At 49.4% G+C, this 20,283-nt stretch overlaps 20 non-coding genes across 20 annotated transcripts; all 20 read right to left on the bottom strand.

Moving 5' to 3' along the window:
- Positions 1 to 2,914: 2,914 nt before the first annotated feature.
- On the bottom strand, positions 2,915 to 2,988 carry Trnan-guu (transfer RNA asparagine (anticodon GUU)). Its single transcript has one exon. It is a non-coding gene; the product is annotated as a tRNA-Asn (tRNA).
- Positions 2,989 to 3,306: 318 nt separating this feature from the next.
- On the bottom strand, positions 3,307 to 3,378 carry Trnat-cgu (transfer RNA threonine (anticodon CGU)). Its single transcript has one exon. It is a non-coding gene; the product is annotated as a tRNA-Thr (tRNA).
- Positions 3,379 to 4,067: 689 nt separating this feature from the next.
- Positions 4,068 to 4,141, bottom strand: Trnan-guu (transfer RNA asparagine (anticodon GUU)). Its single transcript has one exon. It is a non-coding gene; the product is annotated as a tRNA-Asn (tRNA).
- A 6,349-nt stretch (positions 4,142 to 10,490) lies between these two features.
- Trnan-guu (transfer RNA asparagine (anticodon GUU)) lies at positions 10,491 to 10,564 on the bottom strand. The gene has a single exon. It is a non-coding gene; the product is annotated as a tRNA-Asn (tRNA).
- A 318-nt stretch (positions 10,565 to 10,882) lies between these two features.
- Trnat-cgu (transfer RNA threonine (anticodon CGU)) lies at positions 10,883 to 10,954 on the bottom strand. Its single transcript has one exon. It is a non-coding gene; the product is annotated as a tRNA-Thr (tRNA).
- A 689-nt stretch (positions 10,955 to 11,643) lies between these two features.
- Trnan-guu (transfer RNA asparagine (anticodon GUU)) lies at positions 11,644 to 11,717 on the bottom strand. The gene has a single exon. It is a non-coding gene; the product is annotated as a tRNA-Asn (tRNA).
- A 318-nt stretch (positions 11,718 to 12,035) lies between these two features.
- On the bottom strand, positions 12,036 to 12,107 carry Trnat-cgu (transfer RNA threonine (anticodon CGU)). Its single transcript has one exon. It is a non-coding gene; the product is annotated as a tRNA-Thr (tRNA).
- Positions 12,108 to 12,796: 689 nt separating this feature from the next.
- On the bottom strand, positions 12,797 to 12,870 carry Trnan-guu (transfer RNA asparagine (anticodon GUU)). Its single transcript has one exon. It is a non-coding gene; the product is annotated as a tRNA-Asn (tRNA).
- A 318-nt stretch (positions 12,871 to 13,188) lies between these two features.
- Trnat-cgu (transfer RNA threonine (anticodon CGU)) lies at positions 13,189 to 13,260 on the bottom strand. Its single transcript has one exon. It is a non-coding gene; the product is annotated as a tRNA-Thr (tRNA).
- Positions 13,261 to 13,949: 689 nt separating this feature from the next.
- On the bottom strand, positions 13,950 to 14,023 carry Trnan-guu (transfer RNA asparagine (anticodon GUU)). The gene has a single exon. It is a non-coding gene; the product is annotated as a tRNA-Asn (tRNA).
- A 318-nt stretch (positions 14,024 to 14,341) lies between these two features.
- Trnat-cgu (transfer RNA threonine (anticodon CGU)) lies at positions 14,342 to 14,413 on the bottom strand. The gene has a single exon. It is a non-coding gene; the product is annotated as a tRNA-Thr (tRNA).
- A 689-nt stretch (positions 14,414 to 15,102) lies between these two features.
- On the bottom strand, positions 15,103 to 15,176 carry Trnan-guu (transfer RNA asparagine (anticodon GUU)). Its single transcript has one exon. It is a non-coding gene; the product is annotated as a tRNA-Asn (tRNA).
- A 318-nt stretch (positions 15,177 to 15,494) lies between these two features.
- On the bottom strand, positions 15,495 to 15,566 carry Trnat-cgu (transfer RNA threonine (anticodon CGU)). Its single transcript has one exon. It is a non-coding gene; the product is annotated as a tRNA-Thr (tRNA).
- A 689-nt stretch (positions 15,567 to 16,255) lies between these two features.
- Positions 16,256 to 16,329, bottom strand: Trnan-guu (transfer RNA asparagine (anticodon GUU)). The gene has a single exon. It is a non-coding gene; the product is annotated as a tRNA-Asn (tRNA).
- A 318-nt stretch (positions 16,330 to 16,647) lies between these two features.
- Positions 16,648 to 16,719, bottom strand: Trnat-cgu (transfer RNA threonine (anticodon CGU)). Its single transcript has one exon. It is a non-coding gene; the product is annotated as a tRNA-Thr (tRNA).
- Positions 16,720 to 17,408: 689 nt separating this feature from the next.
- Positions 17,409 to 17,482, bottom strand: Trnan-guu (transfer RNA asparagine (anticodon GUU)). The gene has a single exon. It is a non-coding gene; the product is annotated as a tRNA-Asn (tRNA).
- A 318-nt stretch (positions 17,483 to 17,800) lies between these two features.
- Trnat-cgu (transfer RNA threonine (anticodon CGU)) lies at positions 17,801 to 17,872 on the bottom strand. The gene has a single exon. It is a non-coding gene; the product is annotated as a tRNA-Thr (tRNA).
- Positions 17,873 to 18,561: 689 nt separating this feature from the next.
- On the bottom strand, positions 18,562 to 18,635 carry Trnan-guu (transfer RNA asparagine (anticodon GUU)). Its single transcript has one exon. It is a non-coding gene; the product is annotated as a tRNA-Asn (tRNA).
- Positions 18,636 to 18,953: 318 nt separating this feature from the next.
- On the bottom strand, positions 18,954 to 19,025 carry Trnat-cgu (transfer RNA threonine (anticodon CGU)). Its single transcript has one exon. It is a non-coding gene; the product is annotated as a tRNA-Thr (tRNA).
- Positions 19,026 to 19,714: 689 nt separating this feature from the next.
- Positions 19,715 to 19,788, bottom strand: Trnan-guu (transfer RNA asparagine (anticodon GUU)). Its single transcript has one exon. It is a non-coding gene; the product is annotated as a tRNA-Asn (tRNA).
- Between the last annotated feature and the right edge of the window lie 495 nt (positions 19,789 to 20,283).

The raw sequence follows: 20,283 nt of genomic DNA, 5'->3' as shown, positions 1-20,283 counted from the left end.
GGCCAATATTCGCAAGTTCCCACGTCGGCTAAAAGACCGCGTTGCACATATATGCGATCTAACCTGCTGGAAGATGTCTGCGTAAAGTGAGTAAAGGCAACTTCATCTGGGTGTAAGGTCGCCCACGTGTCGACTGACTGTAATTCTGTAACCAGTGTTAGCAGTTCCTGGCTGAAGTTAAAGTTCGGCGTTTGATCGGTGCGGCGCAATACGCAGTTAAAGTCACCACCCATAATAATACGCAGACGCAAGTCGGTGATTAGATTCGCTATCTCTCCCGTGTAAAACTCCCTCCTCGCCGCTCGCGCGTTGGAACCGGAAGGGGCGTACACATTAAGAAGGAGTACATCATGGAACTGTGCGGCAATGCCTCGTCCGGTAGGTAACATGGACAAACAAGAACATTCAATGCCTTCCCGATACAGAATGATCGTACCTGCCTCCGTCCCTATATTGACAATGGCGTCATAACCGGGGACGTCGGCTAGGAGTGGAGTCAGTGCTTCCTGTACGAACAGAATATCTATAACAGCGGCCCGTAAATAATGTCGAAGGCTGTGGATTTTTGCTTGAGAGACAATGCGGTTAACATTTATGGTAGAAATCTTATAGGATTGTCTTGAACGGAGCGATGTGGGATGAGTGGTCATCTGCAGATGAAAACAGGTACGATTTTTATCCCTTCATCAGTCGTCCGCTTCGGAGGTCGTATAAGTCTAGACGTCGCCGTCCGTGGACGCTGCATTGCGCCGAGACGTAAGCAGCGTATCACCAGTTGCCATCGGTTCTTCACGCTCGGGATTGCCAGTCATATCTTCAATATCATCCGCCCAATTATCGACAGACACAGCCGTCGTCGCGCCTGCTGCAGCAGTTCCGGAACCGCATTGCGGGCCGTCACCCTGCACATCTGCAACTTGGGCCGTCCGCGGTGGTGCACTAATATGTGCCCTCCCCGTGTCAAGGTTGGATACATCATCGTCAATATTCATGGGTGAGGCCAACGACGGAAGATAATCTTCGGTCCCCGAAGTGTCATCGCAGATCATGCGGCCCGCGTGTTTGGCCTTTTCACGCAAGGGAGGTGCCGATTGAGCTGCCGCCGGACGAGCGATCCGACGTTTCTTGTGCTTTTTCGGGGAGGACTCACTGACAGAGGCTTCCGCATTCTTTAAAGGAAGAGGAAGAGCCTCTGTCTCTTGCTGGCTGTCAGTAGCGGTAGTGGCCGCCTCCACAACGTCAACCCTGGCTTCCTCACGTGAGGCGTCACGGGGCACCGCGGCTAGTAAGCCAGCGACCGTCAAGGCTTCCTGAGCGGTAGAGATTTCCATAGGTACATCTCCGTCATTCGTAACATCGGCCACACTAAGTCCGACTTCCGCAGCCGACGCAGTGGGTGTATTTGCACGGACCGCCGCTACATAAGTAGTCGGTAATATTGTCGGTTGCGGGCGAGGGCCCAGTTCACCCGCAGGCAGCTGCGTTACACGTCGTTGGATGCACTGTGCCCGGACGTGTCCCGTGGAATTACAGCCTGAACATGTACGAGGCTGTCCCTCATATATGATTATCGCCCTATATCCACAAATCGTTAGGTAGGACGGAATATGCCGTTGCAATTCGATCTTAATTTGCCGCACACCGTTCAAAACAGGGTACTTATGGAACGGGGCCCACTTTTCGGCAATGTTACTGATAATTTTGCCGTAGGACTTAATAGAAGCATTAATTTGTTCAGCCGAGATTTCAAAAGGCAACTCGAAAATCCTGACGGTACGAATACCAAGACCAGCGTGGACAACAGTCACCTCACCAACATTCCCGTCACTGTGTCGAAATTTATAGGTACCGCCACATGAATCGATGATTTTGTCGCACAATTCTGGGTCACGCAATTTGATATAAACTGTGCTACTGACAATAGACAAATGGATACCAATGATATCGGTGGGAGGCAATTTAAAGTCTTCATCGAGAAATCGTTCGACTTCGTAATATTTCGGTCGAGAAAAACTTCCATCAAACATAAACTTCAAAGTATCTTTCCGCTCTGGGTGATCCATGTTAGGTTCTATTCGTTACAAACAAGATGTTCGCGCGCCGCAACGGCCCTCGACTCACCACGTGCAGCACCGCAGGCCGCAGCTGAGCATGTAAACAACGCTCCAGGCACGTCCGACCTGCACGACGGCCGCGCCTCGACTGTGCCACTGAGCTAACAAGGCGGCAGCTTTGAATATGCGAGCTATCCCCGAATTCTCACTTCATCACACTGAATCTTGCAGCCCTCGACCAGATAATTGATTTGGCGCACTGCTGCTGCTGGGAGTGTTCACATTGCCGTTCTCCAAATCTCTCGACTGTTTCGCCCTTACGATCGGCGACAACCGTCAGGCCACCAAAAGTTTGCGGGCTGCAATTTCTTGTCCTAGTGCACAGCTTGTGGGATAACGTGGCTCGACTGCGAAATGCGCCTTTCGGCTCCACTCTCTGGCTACAGTTTGCTGTTGTTCACAGTGGCACTGGCGTTGCCCATGGGGCTTCATGTAAGGCGACTGCACGTCGCTCGGCCAACAGCGGCCTACTGCAGACCGACACTTAAGAGACACAAAATACAAATCGACATCGAGAGACAGGCCCTGTCATATGGCACTCGCGACGTATACGCTGAAATTGAATGTAAATACAACGTCTTTTGCAGTGGGCGTCGCTCCACTGCAGTGTCACACATGGTGAATAAATAGGAAAACAGTAGAACGTCTGTGTAGGGCCATGTTTTTACCTACTGTACCACCTGCCTGAATGTGTATAAGCATCTGTGGCATCACTCCTTCGCAGCCAAATTGCCACACTAGCTGTGTATCTCTAACAAAGTTGATGTATGTCCTCACCTCGGTGACGGATAAAACGATTTCGCCCCCGGGTGGGCTCGAACCACCAACCTTTCGGTTAACAGCCGAACGCGCTAGCCGATTGCGCCACGTAGGCATCGACTCTGGCTCACTTGTGCAATCTATATCAACGCAATTCGTACACATTCTGCAGGAATCTCGCAGAATGGTAGCATCTGCTTATGCCTCTTCACATGGATAACGTGCATGCACACTGTAGCGACGCTCATAAACGAATGACATTATACTACAAAATGCATACAAACCACTGTTCTGCCTATGCATTCAGAAAACCTCCTAGGCCAGTAGAATACTTGTCATAGGTTGTAGAACATCCCTTTCATTCAGTGTACTGCCATGTGATAGATATTGCTCGAGGTAGCTCCGCACGTTGCAGGAAAGTTAAAAAAATGGATGCCTTCTATGAGGTTCGAACTCACGACTCCTGGTTTACGAGACCAGTGCTCTACCACTGAGCTAAGAAGGCGGCAACTTTGAATTTGCGTGCTGTCCCCGAATTCTCACTTCATCACACTGAATCTTGCAGCCCTCGACCAGATAATTGATTTGGCGCACTGCTGCTGCTGGGAGTGTCCACATTGCCGTTCTCCAAATCTCTCAACTGTTTCGCCCTTACGATCGGCGACAACCGTCAGGCCACCAAAAGTTTGCGGGCTGCAATTTCTTGTCCTAGTGCACAGCTTGTGGGATAACGTTGCTCGACTGCGAAATGCGCCTTTCGGCTCCACTCTCTGGCTACAGTTTGCTGTTGTTCACAGTGGCACTGGCGTTGCCCATGGGTCTTCATGTAAGGCGACTGCACGTCGCTCGGCCAACAGCGGCCTACTGCAGACCGACACTTAAGAGACACAAAATACAAATCGACATCGAGAGACAGGCCCTGTCATATGGCACTCGCGACGTATACGCTGAAATTGAATGTAAATAAAACGTCTTTTGTAGTGGCCGTCGCTCCACTGCAGTGTCACACATGGTGAATAAATAGGAAAACAGTAGAACGTCTGTGTAGGGCCATGTTTTTACCTACTGTGCCACCTGCCTGAATGTGTATAAGCATCTGTCGCATCACTCCTTCGCAGCCAAATTGCCACACTAGCTGTGTATCTCTAACAAAGTTGATGTATGTCCTCACCTCGGTGACGGATAAAAAGATTTCGCCCCCGGGTGAGCTCGAACCACCAACCTTTCGGTTAACAGCCGAACGCGCTAGCCGATTGCGCCACAGAGGCGTCGACTTTGGCTCACTAGTGCAATCTATATCAACGCAATTCGTACACATTCTGCAGGAATCTCGCAGAATCGTAGCATCTGCTTATGCCTCTTCACATGGATAACGTGCATGCACACTGTAGCGACGCTCATAAACGAATGACATTATACTACAAAATGCATACAAACCACTGTTCTGCCTATGCATTCAGAAAACCTCCTAGGCCAGTAGAATACTTGTCATAGGTTGTAGAACATCCCTTTCATTCAGTGTACTGCCATGTGATAGATATTGCTCGAGGTAGCTCCGCACGTTGCAGGAAAGTTAAAAAAATGGAAGCATTCTGTGAGGTTCGAACTCACGACTCCTGGTTTACGAGACCATTTCTCTACCACTTTTTTTTTTTGTTTTTTATTATTTTTCTATTTTTCTTTTATTTTTAATTCCGACACCTTATCCATTTTCTTATTTTTTTTAGTTTTTTTTTTTTTGTTCGTTGTAATTTGTATATTCGTTTGTTTTCTATCCATCTTCTTTGCTCGTTTCTGCTGTCTGTTTTGCGCTTTTGTTTCATGCAAAATACACCAAATTTAATATGTCGTAGAAATAACTGCTCCTGGGAAGGACATATTCTTGATCTCATACGTTGCTTTATTCAGAATCACAATGAGACAAATGGAAGTCTTTGCAGTGAGTATAACCTTGACTACAGTACAGGAAAAACGAATTGTTATAACAGATATTCATGTTATCCACGTCCTACTTCATCTCAAGGACGATGTGAAGAAAATTTTGAAATGTTGACTGATACCGGTGCCCATATTGGTTGGTTGTGCGCCAGTGTTGGTGTGAGAGATATACTTGAAAATCTAAGACATTAGGCGCACTGCCGGACAGAATATAGTGGATAAAATGTCCCATAAGCCATAGGTAGCTGTTATGTTTGGCTGCAGGGAAGAGTCGGTAGTCCGGGCGGAGAATGTCGTGGATCTGAATCGCATGAGGCGCAGTCCGGTTGAGCACAGCGAGTTTTTTGCGCGTCCAATTCCAGATGTGCACTTGATCCTTGCAGACAAACAGATGTGCAATAGTCTCAACCATGTGGCACAAGTCGCAGTAGGGACTGGGTGCAAGATTAATCCTGTGCCGCTTTTCTTTCGTCGGAATAGTGTCAGCGACCACGTCATACCATTTGGAGCGGACATCTGTCGGAAGCGTTGGATTATGGATGTTAGCCCAAACGAGGGACCAATTGCAAGCCGGATACTTCTTTTCCAAGGGGCCAGGCAGTGACGGCCGAAGTAAGTGGCGGTACAGTTTTACCGTCGGCTTCTTGAAAAGCTCGTCGTCGAGATAGCTACTTTCAAGGTAATACAGTGCTATATGCTGAAAGTGCGGGCCGACGTGGCCAATGTCCACAGGCGGAGATATATTGCGGGGGCGGGACAGGTGATAGAGCCGCTTCGTGACGGTGTCCTCGCTGGCGGTGAGTATCTGCCATGAGCGTTTCAGATACAGGGCTAGGGCATGAATGCCGGGGTTTTTCAAGCCAAGGCCTCCCATATCGCATGGCAGTGCTGTCGTGGTGAAGGAAACCTTAAAAATATTGAGCTTCCAGACGTACCAGGCGGCCTCCGCTAGGAGTGATCTTGCTACTGTGGGTGGCATAGGTAGGACGGCGGCAACAAATTGAAATTTGGAGAGGGCATAAGAGTTGACGAAAAAGGCTCGCTGCAGACGATCGAGGTGTCGCATGTTCTGGTCGCGCAGGAGTGCTTTTATCGCCTGAATTTTGGGTATCCAATTTTTGTGAGACATGTCCAGAGGCCGGGCCGTAACGTAGAGACCAAGGTGTTTTCTAGTCTGTACACAGGGCAGCCAAGCGTCGCCTGTGATAGGTCGTTCTTGACCAAGCGTTAAGGCGGCGGATTTATTGACGTTTAACATGGCACCACTATCTCTTTGGAATTCCTCAAGAATGCGTTTCGCTGCGGTGACATCGCGAACGTCGTTAAGAAGCACGCTGACATCGTCTGCGTAAGCTTGGACCACAGACTTGATACCATAAAACTGGAATCCAGGGAGGCTATGATGTAGATGGCGCAACAAGGGTTCCATGAGGATCGCATAGAGCGTCGTTGAAAGTGGACAGCCTTGCTTGATACCCCGTGAGAGCTGGACGTACTCCGTCAATGTATTATTGATCAGGAAGCGTGTACGGGTACCACTGATACAGTTGTTGATGAGGTGGATAAAATTAAGACTGAAGCCCATTGATTCCATCACGCCGCTGAGATAGTGATAGTCAGCTCGATCGTAAGCCTTATCGAAGTCAAGAAACGCTATGGCCATAGGAGTGCGGGTGGCCCAGGTGAGGGAGACGAGATCCCGATATAGCGCCAAAATGGTGGACAGCGACCGACCACGGATCGCACTCATTTGGTATGGTCCCAGAAGATAGGGTAACAGCTGCCGTAATCGGGCATTGAGGGCGCGCGTCAGAAGCTTAAAGTCGGCATTGAGCAGAGTAATGGGCCGCAGATCTTTGGTGGTGGTCGGCGTCGGCGTCTTAGGTATTAAAACAGTTAACCCTTCTGTGAAGGCTGGGGGTAGAGCAATCCCACGTAGTACTTCATTGTACATCTCTGTGAGTTCGTCCCCTAATATAGGCCAATATTTGACGTAAAACTCGACAGAGAGCCCGTCCGTGCCCGGAGATTTATTTCGTGGCGCAGCAAGCAGGGCATCCTTCAGTTCTTCTTTGGTAAAGGGAGCAAGCAGGTCCCGATTGAGGTCGTCGGTAATGCAGTACGGCGGGGGTCCAGAATGATACCATTCTCGCACTTTCTCATGTGGTACACCAGCACAGGTGTAAAGTGCAGCAAAGTGGTTGGTAACATGGTTTTTGATGTCTCGCTGTAGGGTATAACAAGCACCGTCTGCATCCTGCAACTTATGAATAAGTTTCCTACGCGCTGCACGTAACTGTTGGACGATATGATGGACTGACGTCTGCTGTTGCGGCAAGTTTGTGGAGTCACGTGCTCGAATCTGGTGGCCGACGGCGGTGCAGCCCGTCAAGGATGTAATCTTGGCTTGGAGTCTGCGTACGTGCGTGATGTTATTAGGCACCTGATGATAATCCCGGTACAATTCTCGCAGGGCACAGAAATAGAATTCAGTGATTTCCTTCTCACCGCGAGCGCGAATCCGGGCGTGGTGCTTGATGCAAGTAATGAGTTTCCCCTTTGCATGAAGCGTCCACCAATCAATCCACGTGGAATACGTGGGCCTGCTTGATGTTACGGAGTGCCAAACTGACCGGATCTCACGCTCTAAAGTGGCGTCTTGTAAGAGGCGACAGTTGAGTTGCCATCGTCCGAAGCCTCTATAAACTTTCTGCGGTGAGTGATTAAAGACGATGTGGTAAGCGATATGGTCACTGAAATTAACGGGCCAATATTCGCAAGTTCCCACGTCGGCTAAAAGACCGCGTTGCACATATATGCGATCTAACCTGCTGGAAGATGTCTGCGTAAAGTGAGTAAAGGCAACTTCATCTGGGTGTAAGGTCGCCCACGTGTCGACTGACTGTAATTCTGTAACCAGTGTTAGCAGTTCCTGGCTGAAGTTAAAGTTCGGCGTTTGATCGGTGCGGCGCAATACGCAGTTAAAGTCACCACCCATAATAATACGCAGACGCAAGTCGGTGATTAGATTCGCTATCTCTCCCGTGTAAAACTCCCTCCTCGCCGCTCGCGCGTTGGAACCGGAAGGGGCGTACACATTAAGAAGGAGTACATCATGGAACTGTGCGGCAATGCCTCGTCCGGTAGGTAACATGGACAAACAAGAACATTCAATGCCTTCCCGATACAGAATGATCGTACCTGCCTCCGTCCCTATATTGACAATGGCGTCATAACCGGGGACGTCGGCTAGGAGTGGAGTCAGTGCTTCCTGTACGAACAGAATATCTATAACAGCGGCCCGTAAATAATGTCGAAGGCTGTGGATTTTTGCTTGAGAGACAATGCGGTTAACATTTATGGTAGAAATCTTATAGGATTGTCTTGAACGGAGCGATGTGGGATGAGTGGTCATCTGCAGATGAAAACAGGTACGATTTTTATCCCTTCATCAGTCGTCCGCTTCGGAGGTCGTATAAGTCTAGACGTCGCCGTCCGTGGACGCTGCATTGCGCCGAGACGTAAGCAGCGTATCACCAGTTGCCATCGGTTCTTCACGCTCGGGAGTGCCAGTCATATCTTCAATATCATCCGCCCAATTATCGACAGACACAGCCGTCGTCGCGCCTGCTGCAGCAGTTCCGGAACCGCATTGCGGGCCGTCACCCTGCACATCTGCAACTTGGGCCGTCCGCGGTGGTGCACTAATATGTGCCCTCCCCGTGTCAAGGTTGGATACATCATCGTCAATATTCATGGGTGAGGCCAACGACGGAAGATAATCTTCGGTCCCCGAAGTGTCATCGCAGATCATGCGGCCCGCGTGTTTGGCCTTTTCACGCAAGGGAGGTGCCGATTGAGCTGCCGCCGGACGAGCGATCCGACGTTTCTTGTGCTTTTTCGGGGAGGACTCACTGACAGAGGCTTCCGCATTCTTTAAAGGAAGAGGAAGAGCCTCTGTCTCTTGCTGGCTGTCAGTAGCGGTAGTGGCCGCCTCCACAACGTCAACCCTGGCTTCCTCACGTGAGGCGTCACGGGGCACCGCGGCTAGTAAGCCAGCGACCGTCAAGGCTTCCTGAGCGGTAGAGATTTCCATAGGTACATCTCCGTCATTCGTAACATCGGCCACACTAAGTCCGACTTCCGCAGCCGACGCAGTGGGTGTATTTGCACGGACCGCCGCTACATAAGTAGTCGGTAATATTGTCGGTTGCGGGCGAGGGCCCAGTTCACCCGCAGGCAGCTGCGTTACACGTCGTTGGATGCACTGTGCCCGGACGTGTCCCGTGGAATTACAGCCTGAACATGTACGAGGCTGTCCCTCATATATGATTATCGCCCTATATCCACAAATCGTTAGGTAGGACGGAATATGCCGTTGCAATTCGATCTTAATTTGCCGCACACCGTTCAAAACAGGGTACTTATGGAACGGGGCCCACTTTTCGGCAATGTTACTGATAATTTTGCCGTAGGACTTAATAGAAGCATTAATTTGTTCAGCCGAGATTTCAAAAGGCAACTCGAAAATCCTGACGGTACGAATACCAAGACCAGCGTGGACAACAGTCACCTCACCAACATTCCCGTCACTGTGTCGAAATTTATAGGTACCGCCACATGAATCGATGATTTTGTCGCACAATTCTGGGTCACGCAATTTGATATAAACTGTGCTACTGACAATAGACAAATGGATACCAATGATATCGGTGGGAGGCAATTTAAAGTCTTCATCGAGAAATCGTTCGACTTCGTAATATTTCGGTCGAGAAAAACTTCCATCAAACATAAACTTCAAAGTATCTTTCCGCTCTGGGTGATCCATGTTAGGTTCTATTCGTTACAAACAAGATGTTCGCGCGCCGCAACGGCCCTCGACTCACCACGTGCAGCACCGCAGGCCGCAGCTGAGCATGTAAACAACGCTCCAGGCACGTCCGACCTGCACGACGGCCGCGCCTCGACTGTGCCACTGAGCTAACAAGGCGGCAGCTTTGAATATGCGAGCTATCCCCGAATTCTCACTTCATCACACTGAATCTTGCAGCCCTCGACCAGATAATTGATTTGGCGCACTGCTGCTGCTGGGAGTGTTCACATTGCCGTTCTCCAAATCTCTCGACTGTTTCGCCCTTACGATCGGCGACAACCGTCAGGCCACCAAAAGTTTGCGGGCTGCAATTTCTTGTCCTAGTGCACAGCTTGTGGGATAACGTGGCTCGACTGCGAAATGCGCCTTTCGGCTCCACTCTCTGGCTACAGTTTGCTGTTGTTCACAGTGGCACTGGCGTTGCCCATGGGGCTTCATGTAAGGCGACTGCACGTCGCTCGGCCAACAGCGGCCTACTGCAGACCGACACTTAAGAGACACAAAATACAAATCGACATCGAGAGACAGGCCCTGTCATATGGCACTCGCGACGTATACGCTGAAATTGAATGTAAATACAACGTCTTTTGCAGTGGGCGTCGCTCCACTGCAGTGTCACACATGGTGAATAAATAGGAAAACAGTAGAACGTCTGTGTAGGGCCATGTTTTTACCTACTGTACCACCTGCCTGAATGTGTATAAGCATCTGTGGCATCACTCCTTCGCAGCCAAATTGCCACACTAGCTGTGTATCTCTAACAAAGTTGATGAATGTCCTCACCTCGGTGACGGATAAAACGATTTCGCCCCCAGGTGGGCTCGAACCACCAACCTTTCGGTTAACAGCCGAACGCGCTAGCCGATTGCGCCACGGAGGCGTCGACTTTGGCTCACTAGTGCAATCTATATCAACGCAATTCGTACACATTCTCCAGGAATCTCGCAGAATGGTAGCATCTGCTTATGCCTCTTCACATGGATAACGTGCATGCACACTGTAGCGGCGCTCATAAACGAATGACAATATACTACAAAATGCATACAAACCACTGTGCTGCCTATGCATTCAGAAAACCTCCTAGGCCAGTAGAATACTTGTCATAGGTTGTAGAACATCCCTTTCATTCAGTGTACTGCAATGTGATAGATATTGCTCGAGGTAGCTCCGCACGTTGCAGGAAAGGTAAAAAAATGGATGCCTTCTATGAGGTTCGAACTCACGACTCCTGGTTTACGAGACCAGTGGTCTACCACTGAGCTAAGAAGGCGGCAACTTTGAATTTGCGTGCTGTCCCCGAATTCTCACTTCATCACACTGAATCTTGCAGCCCTCGACCAGATAATTGATTTGGCGCACTGCTGCTGCTGGGAGTGTCCACATTGCCGTTCTCCAAATCTCTCAACTGTTTCGCCCTTACGATCGGCGACAACCGTCAGGCCACCAAAAGTTTGCGGTCTGCAATTTCTTGTCCTAGTGCACAGCTTGTGGGATAACGTGGCTCGACTGCGAAATGAGCCTTTCGGCTCCACTCTCTGGCTACAGTTTGCTGTTGTTCACAGTGGCACTGGCGTTGCCCAAGGGTCTTCATGTAAGGCGACTGCACGTCGCTCGGCCAACAGCGGCCTACTGCAGACCGACACTTAAGAGACACAAAATACACATCGACATCGAGAGACAGGCCCTGTCATATGGCACTCGCGACGTATACGCTGAAATTGAATGTAAATAAAACGTCTTTTGTAGTGGGCGTCGCTCCACTGCAGTGTCACACATGGTGAATAAATAGGAAAACAGTAGAACGTCTGTGTAGGGCCATGTTTTTACCTACTGTGCCACCTGCCTGAATGTGTATAAGCATCTGTCGCATCACTCCTTCGCAGCCAAATTGCCACACTAGCTGTGTATCTCTAACAAAGTTGATGTATGTCCTCACCTCGGTGACGGATAAAACGATTTCGCCCCCGGGTGGGCTCGAACCACCAACCTTTCGGTCAACAGCCGAACGCGCTAGCCGATTGCGCCACGGAGGCGTCGACTTTGGCTCACTAGTGCAATCTATATCAACATAATTCGTACACATTCTGCAGGAATCTCGCAGAATCGTAGCATCTGCTTATGCCTCTTCACATGGATAACGTGCATGCACACTGTAGCGACGCTCATAAACGAATGACATTATACTACAAAATGCATACAAACCACTGTTCTGCCTATGCATTCAGATAACCTCCTAGGCCAGTAGAATACTTGTCATAGGTTGTAGAACATCCCTTTCATTCAGTGTACTGCCATGTGATAGATATTGCTCGAGGTAGCTCCGCACGTTGCAGGAAAGTTAAAAAAATGGATGCCATCAGTGAGGTTCGAACTCACGACTCCTGGTTTACGAGACCAGTGCTCTACCACTGAGCTAAGAAGGCGGCAACTTTGAATTTGCGAGCTGTCCCCGAATTCTCACTTCATCACACTGAATCTTGCATCCCTCGACCAGATAATTGATTTGGCGCACTGCTGCTGCTGGGAGTGTCCACATTGCCGTTCTCCAAATCTCTCAACTGTTTCGCCCTTACGATTGGCGACGACCGTCAGGCCACCAAAAGTTTGCGGTCTGCAATTTCTTGTCCTAGTGCACAGCTTGTGGGATAACGTGGCTCGACTGCGAAATGCGCCTTTCGGCTCCACTCTCTGGCTACAGTTTGCTGTTGTTCACAGTGGCACTGGCGTTGCCCATGGGGCTTCATGTAAGGCGACTGCACGTCGCTTGGCCAACAGCGGCCTACTGCAGACCGACACTTAAGAGACACAAAATACAAATCGACATCGAGAGACAGGCCCTGTCATATGGCACTCGCGACGTATATGCTGAAATTGAATGTAAATAAAACGTCTTTTGTAGTGGGCGTCGCTCCACTGCAGTGTCACACATGGCGAATAAATAGGAAAACATTAGAACGTCTGTGTAGGGCCATGTTTTTACCAACTGTGCCACCTGCCTGAATGTGTATAAGCATCTGTGGCATCACTCCTTCGCAGCCAAATTGCCACACTAGCTGTGTATCTCTAACAAAGTTGATGTATGTCCTCACCTCGGTGACCGATGAAACGATTTCGCCCCCGGGTGGGCTCGAACCACCTACTTTTCGGTTAACAGCCGAACGCGCTAGCCGATTGCGCCACGGAGGCGTCGACTTTGGCTTACTTGTGCAATCTATATCAACGCAATTCGTACACATTCTGCTGGAATCTCGCAGAATGGTAGCATCTGCTTATGCCTCTTCACATGGATAACGTGCATGCACACTGTCGCTACGCTCATAAACGAATGACATTATACTACAAAATGCATACAAACCACTGTTCTGCCTATGCATTCAGAAAACCTCCTAGGCCAGTAGAATACTTGTCATAGGTTGTAGAACATCCCTTTCATTCAGTGTACTGCCATGTGATAGATATTGCTCGAGGTAGCTCCGCACGTTGCAGGAAAGTTAAAAAAATGGATGCCTTCTGTGAGGTTCGAACTCACGACTCCTGGTTTACGAGACCAGTGCTCTACCACTGAGCTAACAAGGCGGCAGGTTTGAATATGCGAGCTATCCCCGAATTCTCACTTCATCACACTGAATCTTGCAGCCCTCGACCAGATAATTGATTTGGCGCACTGCTGCTGCTGGGAGTGTCCACATTGCCGTTCTCCAAATATCTCGACTGTTTCGCCCTTACGATCGGCGACGACCGTCAGGCCACCAAAAGTATGCGGTCTGCAATTTCTTGTCCTAGTGCACAGCTTGTGGGATAACGTGGCTCGACTGCGAAATGCGCCTTTCGGCTCCACTCTCTGGCTACAGTTTGCTGTTGTTCACAGTGGCACTGGCGTTGCCCATGGGGCTTCATGTAAGGCGACTGCACGTCGCTCGGCCAACAGCGGCCTACTGCAGACCGACACTTAAGAGACACAAAATACAAATCGACATCGAGAGACAGGCTCTGTCATATGGCACTCGCGACGTATACGCTGAAATTGAATGTAAATAAAACGTCTTTTGTAGTGGGCGTCGCTCCACTGCAGTGTCACACATGGTGAATAAATAGGAAAACAGTAGAACGTCTGTGTAGGGCCGTGTTTTTACCTACTGTGCCACCTGCCTGAATGTGTATAAGCATCTGTGGCATCACTCCTTCGCAGCCAAATTGCCACACTAGCTGTGTATCTCTAACAAAGTTGACGTATGTCCTCACCTCGGAGACGGATAAAACGATTTCGCCCCTGGGTGGGCTCGAACCACCAACCTTTCGGTTAACAGCCGAACGCGCTAGCCGATTGCGTCACGGAGGCGTCGACTTCGGCTCACTAGTGCAATCTATATCAACGCAATTCGTACACATTCTGCTGGAATCTCGCAGAATCGTAGCATCTGCTTATGCCTCTTCATATGGATAACGTGCATGCACACTGTAGCGACGCTCATAAACGAATGACATTATACTACAAAATGCATACAAACCACTGTTCTGCCTATGCATTCAGAAAACCTCCTAGGCCAGTAGAATACTTGTCATAGGTTGTAGAACATCCCTTTCATTCAGTGTACTGCAATGTGATAGATATTGCTCGAGGTAGCTCCGCACGTTGCAGGAAAGGTAAAAAAATGGATGCCTTCTATGAGGTTCGAACTCACGACTCCTGGTTTACGAGACCAGTGGTCTACCACTGAGCTAAGAAGGCGGCAACTTTGAATTTGCGTGCTGTCCCCGAATTCTCACTTCATCACACTGAATCTTGCAGCCCTCGACCAGATAATTGATTTGGCGCACTGCTGCTGCTGGGAGTGTCCACATTGCCGTTCTCCAAATCTCTCAACTGTTTCGCCCTTACGATCGGCGACAACCGTCAGGCCACCAAAAGTTTGCGGTCTGCAATTTCTTGTCCTAGTGCACAGCTTGTGGGATAACGTGGCTCGACTGCGAAATGAGCCTTTCGGCTCCACTCTCTGGCTACAGTTTGCTGTTGTTCACAGTGGCACTGGCGTTGCCCAAGGGTCTTCATGTAAGGCGACTGCACGTCGCTCGGCCAACAGCGGCCTACTGCAGACCGACACTTAAGAGACACAAAATACACATCGACATCGAGAGACAGGCCCTGTCATATGGCACTCGCGACGTATACGCTGAAATTGAATGTAAATAAAACGTCTTTTGTAGTGGGCGTCGCTCCACTGCAGTGTCACACATGGTGAATAAATAGGAAAACAGTAGAACGTCTGTGTAGGGCCATGTTTTTACCTACTGTGCCACCTGCCTGAATGTGTATAAGCATCTGTCGCATCACTCCTTCGCAGCCAAATTGCCACACTAGCTGTGTATCTCTAACAAAGTTTATGTATGTCCTCACCTCGGTGACGGATAAAACGATTTCGCCCCCGTGTGGGCTCGAACCACCAACCTTTCGGTCAACAGCCGAACGCGCTAGCCGATTGCGCCACGGAGGCGTCGACTTTGGCTCACTAGTGCAATCTATATCAACATAATTCGTACACATTCTGCAGGAATCTCGCAGAATCGTAGCATCTGCTTATGCCTCTTCACATGGATAACGTGCATGCACACTGTAGCGACGCTCATAAACGAATGACATTATACTACAAAATGCATACAAACCACTGTTCTGCCTATGCATTCAGATAACCTCCTAGGCCAGTAGAATACTTGTCATAGGTTGTAGAACATCCCTTTCATTCAGTGTACTGCCATGTGATAGATATTGCTCGAGGTAGCTCCGCACGTTGCAGGAAAGTTAAAAAAATGGATGCCATCAGTGAGGTTCGAACTCACGACTCCTGGTTTACGAGATCAGTGCTCTACCACTGAGCTAAGAAGGCGGCAACTTTGAATTTGCGAGCTGTCCCCGAATTCTCACTTCATCACACTGAATCTTGCATCCCTCGACCAGATAATTGATTTGGCGCACTGCTGCTGCTGGGAGTGTCCACATTGCCGTTCTCCAAATCTCTCAACTGTTTCGCCCTTACGATTGGCGACGACCGTCAGGCCACCAAAAGTTTGCGGTCTGCAATTTCTTGTCCTAGTGCACAGCTTGTGGGATAACGTGGCTCGACTGCGAAATGCGCCTTTCGGCTCCACTCTCTGGCTACAGTTTGCTGTTGTTCACAGTGGCACTGGCGTTGCCCATGGGGCTTCATGTAAGGCGACTGCACGTCGCTTGGCCAACAGCGGCCTACTGCAGACCGACACTTAAGAGACACAAAATACAAATCGACATCGAGAGACAGGCCCTGTCATATGGCACTCGCGACGTATATGCTGAAATTGAATGTAAATAAAACGTCTTTTGTAGTGGGCGTCGCTCCACTGCAGTGTCACACATGGCGAATAAATAGGAAAACATTAGAACGTCTGTGTAGGGCCATGTTTTTACCAACTGTGCCACCTGCCTGAATGTGTATAAGCATCTGTGGCATCACTCCTTCGCAGCCAAATTGCCACACTAGCTGTGTATCTCTAACAAAGTTGATGTATGTCCTCACCTCGGTGACCGATGAAACGATTTCGCCCCCGGGTGGGCTCGAACCACCTACTTTTCGGTTAACAGCCGAACGCGCTAGCCGATTGCGCCACGGAGGCGTCGACTTTGGCTTACTTGTGCAATCTATATCAACGCAATTCGTACACATTCTGCTGGAATCTCGCAGAATGGTAGCATCTGCTTATGCCTCTTCACATGGATAACGTGCATGCACACTGTCGCTACGCTCATAAACGAATGACATTATACTACAAAATGCATACAAACCACTGTTCTGCCTATGCATTCAGAAAACCTCCTAGGCCAGTAGAATACTTGTCATAGGTTGTAGAACATCCCTTTCATTCAGTGTACTGCCATGTGATAGATATTGCTCGAGGTAGCTCCGCACGTTGCAGGAAAGTTAAAAAAATGGATGCCTTCTGTGAGGTTCGAACTCACGACTCCTGGTTTACGAGACCAGTGCTCTACCACTGAGCTAACAAGGCGGCAGGTTTGAATATGCGAGCTATCCCCGAATTCTCACTTCATCACACTGAATCTTGCAGCCCTCGACCAGATAATTGATTTGGCGCACTGCTGCTGCTGGGAGTGTCCACATTGCCGTTCTCCAAATATCTCGACTGTTTCGCCCTTACGATCGGCGACGACCGTCAGGCCACCAAAAGTATGCGGTCTGCAATTTCTTGTCCTAGTGCACAGCTTGTGGGATAACGTGGCTCGACTGCGAAATGCGCCTTTCGGCTCCACTCTCTGGCTACAGTTTGCTGTTGTTCACAGTGGCACTGGCGTTGCCCATGGGGCTTCATGTAAGGCGACTGCACGTCGCTCGGCCAACAGCGGCCTACTGCAGACCGACACTTAAGAGACACAAAATACAAATCGACATCGAGAGACAGGCTCTGTCATATGGCACTCGCGACGTATACGCTGAAATTGAATGTAAATAAAACGTCTTTTGTAGTGGGCGTCGCTCCACTGCAGTGTCACACATGGTGAATAAATAGGAAAACAGTAGAACGTCTGTGTAGGGCCGTGTTTTTACCTACTGTGCCACCTGCCTGAATGTGTATAAGCATCTGTGGCATCACTCCTTCGCAGCCAAATTGCCACACTAGCTGTGTATCTCTAACAAAGTTGATGTATGTCCTCACCTCGGAGACGGATAAAACGATTTCGCCCCTGGGTGGGCTCGAACCACCAACCTTTCGGTTAACAGCCGAACGCGCTAGCCGATTGCGTCACGGAGGCGTCGACTTCGGCTCACTAGTGCAATCTATATCAACGCAATTCGTACACATTCTGCTGGAATCTCGCAGAATCGTAGCATCTGCTTATGCCTCTTCATATGGATAACGTGCATGCACACTGTAGCGACGCTCATAAACGAATGACATTATACTACAAAATGCATACAAACCACTGTTCTGCCTATGCATTCAGAAAACCTCCTAGGCCAGTAGAATACTTGTCATAGGTTGTAGAACATCCCTTTCATTCAGTGTACTGCCATGTGATAGATATTGCTCGAGGTAGCTCCGCACGTTGCAGGAAAGTTAAAAAAATGGATGCCATCAGTGAGGTTCGAACTCACGACTCCTGGTTTACGAGACCAGTGCTCTACCACTGAGCTAAGAAGGCGGCAACTTTGAATTTGCGAGCTGTCCCCGAATTCTCACTTCATCACACTGAATCTTGCATCCCTCGACCAGATAATTGATTTGGCGCACTGCTGCTGCTGGGAGTGTCCACATTGCCGTTCTCCAAATCTCTCAACTGTTTCGCCCTTACGATTGGCGACGACCGTCAGGCCACCAGAAGTTTGCGGTCTGCAATTTCTTGTCCTAGTGCACAGCTTGTGGGATAACGTGGCTCGACTGCGAAATGCGCCTTTCGGCTCCACTCTCTGGCTACAGTTTGCTGTTGTTCACAGTGGCACTGGCGTTGCCCATGGGGCTTCATGTAAGGCGACTGCACGTCGCTCGGCCAACAGCGGCCTACTGCAGACCGACACTTAAGAGACACAAAATACAAATCGACATCGAGAGACAGGCCCTGTCATATGGCACTCGCGACGTATACGCTGAAATTGAATGTAAATAAAACGTCTTTTGTAGTGGGCGTCGCTCCACTGCAGTGTCACACATGGCGAATAAATAGGAAAACATTAGAACGTCTGTGTAGGGCCATGTTTTTACCAACTGTGCCACCTGCCTGAATGTGTATAAGCATCTGTGGCATCACTCCTTCGCAGCCAAATTGCCACACTAGCTGTGTATCTCTAACAAAGTTGATGTATGTCCTCACCTCGGTGACCGATAAAACGATTTCGCCCCCGGGTGGGCTCGAACCACCTACTTTTCGGTTAACAGCCGAACGCGCTAGCCGATTGCGCTACGGAGGCGTCGACTTTGGCTTACTTGTGCAATCTATATCAACGGAATTCGTACACATTCTGCAGGAATCTCGCAGAATGGTAGCATCTGCTTATGCCTCTTCACATGGATAACGTGCATGCACACTGTCGCTACGCTCATAAACGAATGACATTATACTACAAAATGCATACAAACCACTGTTCTGCCTATGCATTCAGAAAACCTCCTAGGCCAGTAGAATACTTGTCATAGGTTGTAGAACATCCCTTTCATTCAGTGTACTGCCATGTGATAGATATTGCTCGAGGTAGCTCCGCACGTTGCAGGAAAGTTAAAAAAATGGATGCCTTCTGTGAGGTTCGAACTCACGACTCCTGGTTTACGAGACCAGTGCTCTACCACTGAGCTAACAAGGCGGCAGCTTTGAATATGCGAGCTATCCCCGAATTCTCACTTCATCACACTGAATCTTGCAGCCCTCGACCAGATAATTGATTTGGCGCACTGCTGCTGCTGGGAGTGTTCACATTGCCGTTCTCCAAATCTCTCGACTGTTTCGCCCTTACGATCGGCGACGACCGTCAGGCCACCAAAAGTATGCGGTCTGCAATTTCTTGTCCTAGTGCACAGCTTGTGGGATAACGTGGCTCGACTGCGAAATGCGCCTTTCGGCTCCACTCTCTGGCTACAGTTTGCTGTTGTTCACAGTGGCACTGGCGTTGCCCATGGGGCTTCATGTAAGGCGACTGCACGTCGCTCGGCCAACAGCGGCCTACTGCAGACCGACACTTAAGAGACACAAAATACAAATCGACATCGAGAGACAGGCCCTGTCATATGGCACTCGCGACGTATACGCTGAAATTGAATGTAAATAAAACGTCTTTTGTAGTGGGCGTCGCTCCACTGCAGTGTCACACATGGTGAATAAATAGGAAAACAGTATAACGTCTGTGTAGGGCCATGTTTTTACCGACTGTGCCACCTGCCTGAATGTGTATAAGCATCTGTGGCATCACTCCTTCGCAGCCAAATTGCCACACTAGCTGTGTATCTCTAACAAAGTTGATGTATGTCCTCACCTCGGTGACGGATAAAACGATTTCGCCCCCGGGTGGGCTCGAACCACCAACCTTTCGGTTAACAGCCGAACGCGCTAGCCGATTGCGCCACAGAGGCGTCGACTTTGGCTCACTTGTGCAATCTATATCAACGCAATTCGTACACATTCTGCAGGAATCTCGCAGAATCGTAGCATCTGCTTATGATTCTTCACATGGATAACGTGCATGCACACTGTAGCGTCGCTCATAAACGAATGACATTATACTACAAAATGCATACAAACCACTGTTCTGCCTATGCATTCAGAAAACCTCCTAGGCCAGTAGAATACTTGTCATAGGTTGTAGAACATCCCTTTCATTCAGTGTACTGCCATGTGATAGATATTGCTCGAGGTAGCTCCGCACGTTGCAGGAAAGTTAAAAAAATGGATGCCTTCTGTGAGGTTCGAACTCCCGCATCTTGGATTACGAGACCATTTCTCTACCACTGAGCTAAAAAGGCGGCAGCTTTGAGTATGCGAGCTATACCCGAATTCTCTCTTCATCACACTGAATCTTGCAGCCCTCGACCAGATAATTGATTTGGCGCACTGCTGCTGCTGGGAGT

This window comes from Schistocerca gregaria, chromosome 5, assembly GCF_023897955.1.
Source record: "Schistocerca gregaria isolate iqSchGreg1 chromosome 5, iqSchGreg1.2, whole genome shotgun sequence".
NCBI classification, from domain to species: domain Eukaryota; kingdom Metazoa; phylum Arthropoda; class Insecta; order Orthoptera; family Acrididae; genus Schistocerca; species Schistocerca gregaria.
Note: the sequence above shows the minus strand (reverse complement) of the source record. Positions and strands in the feature narration are given on the sequence as shown.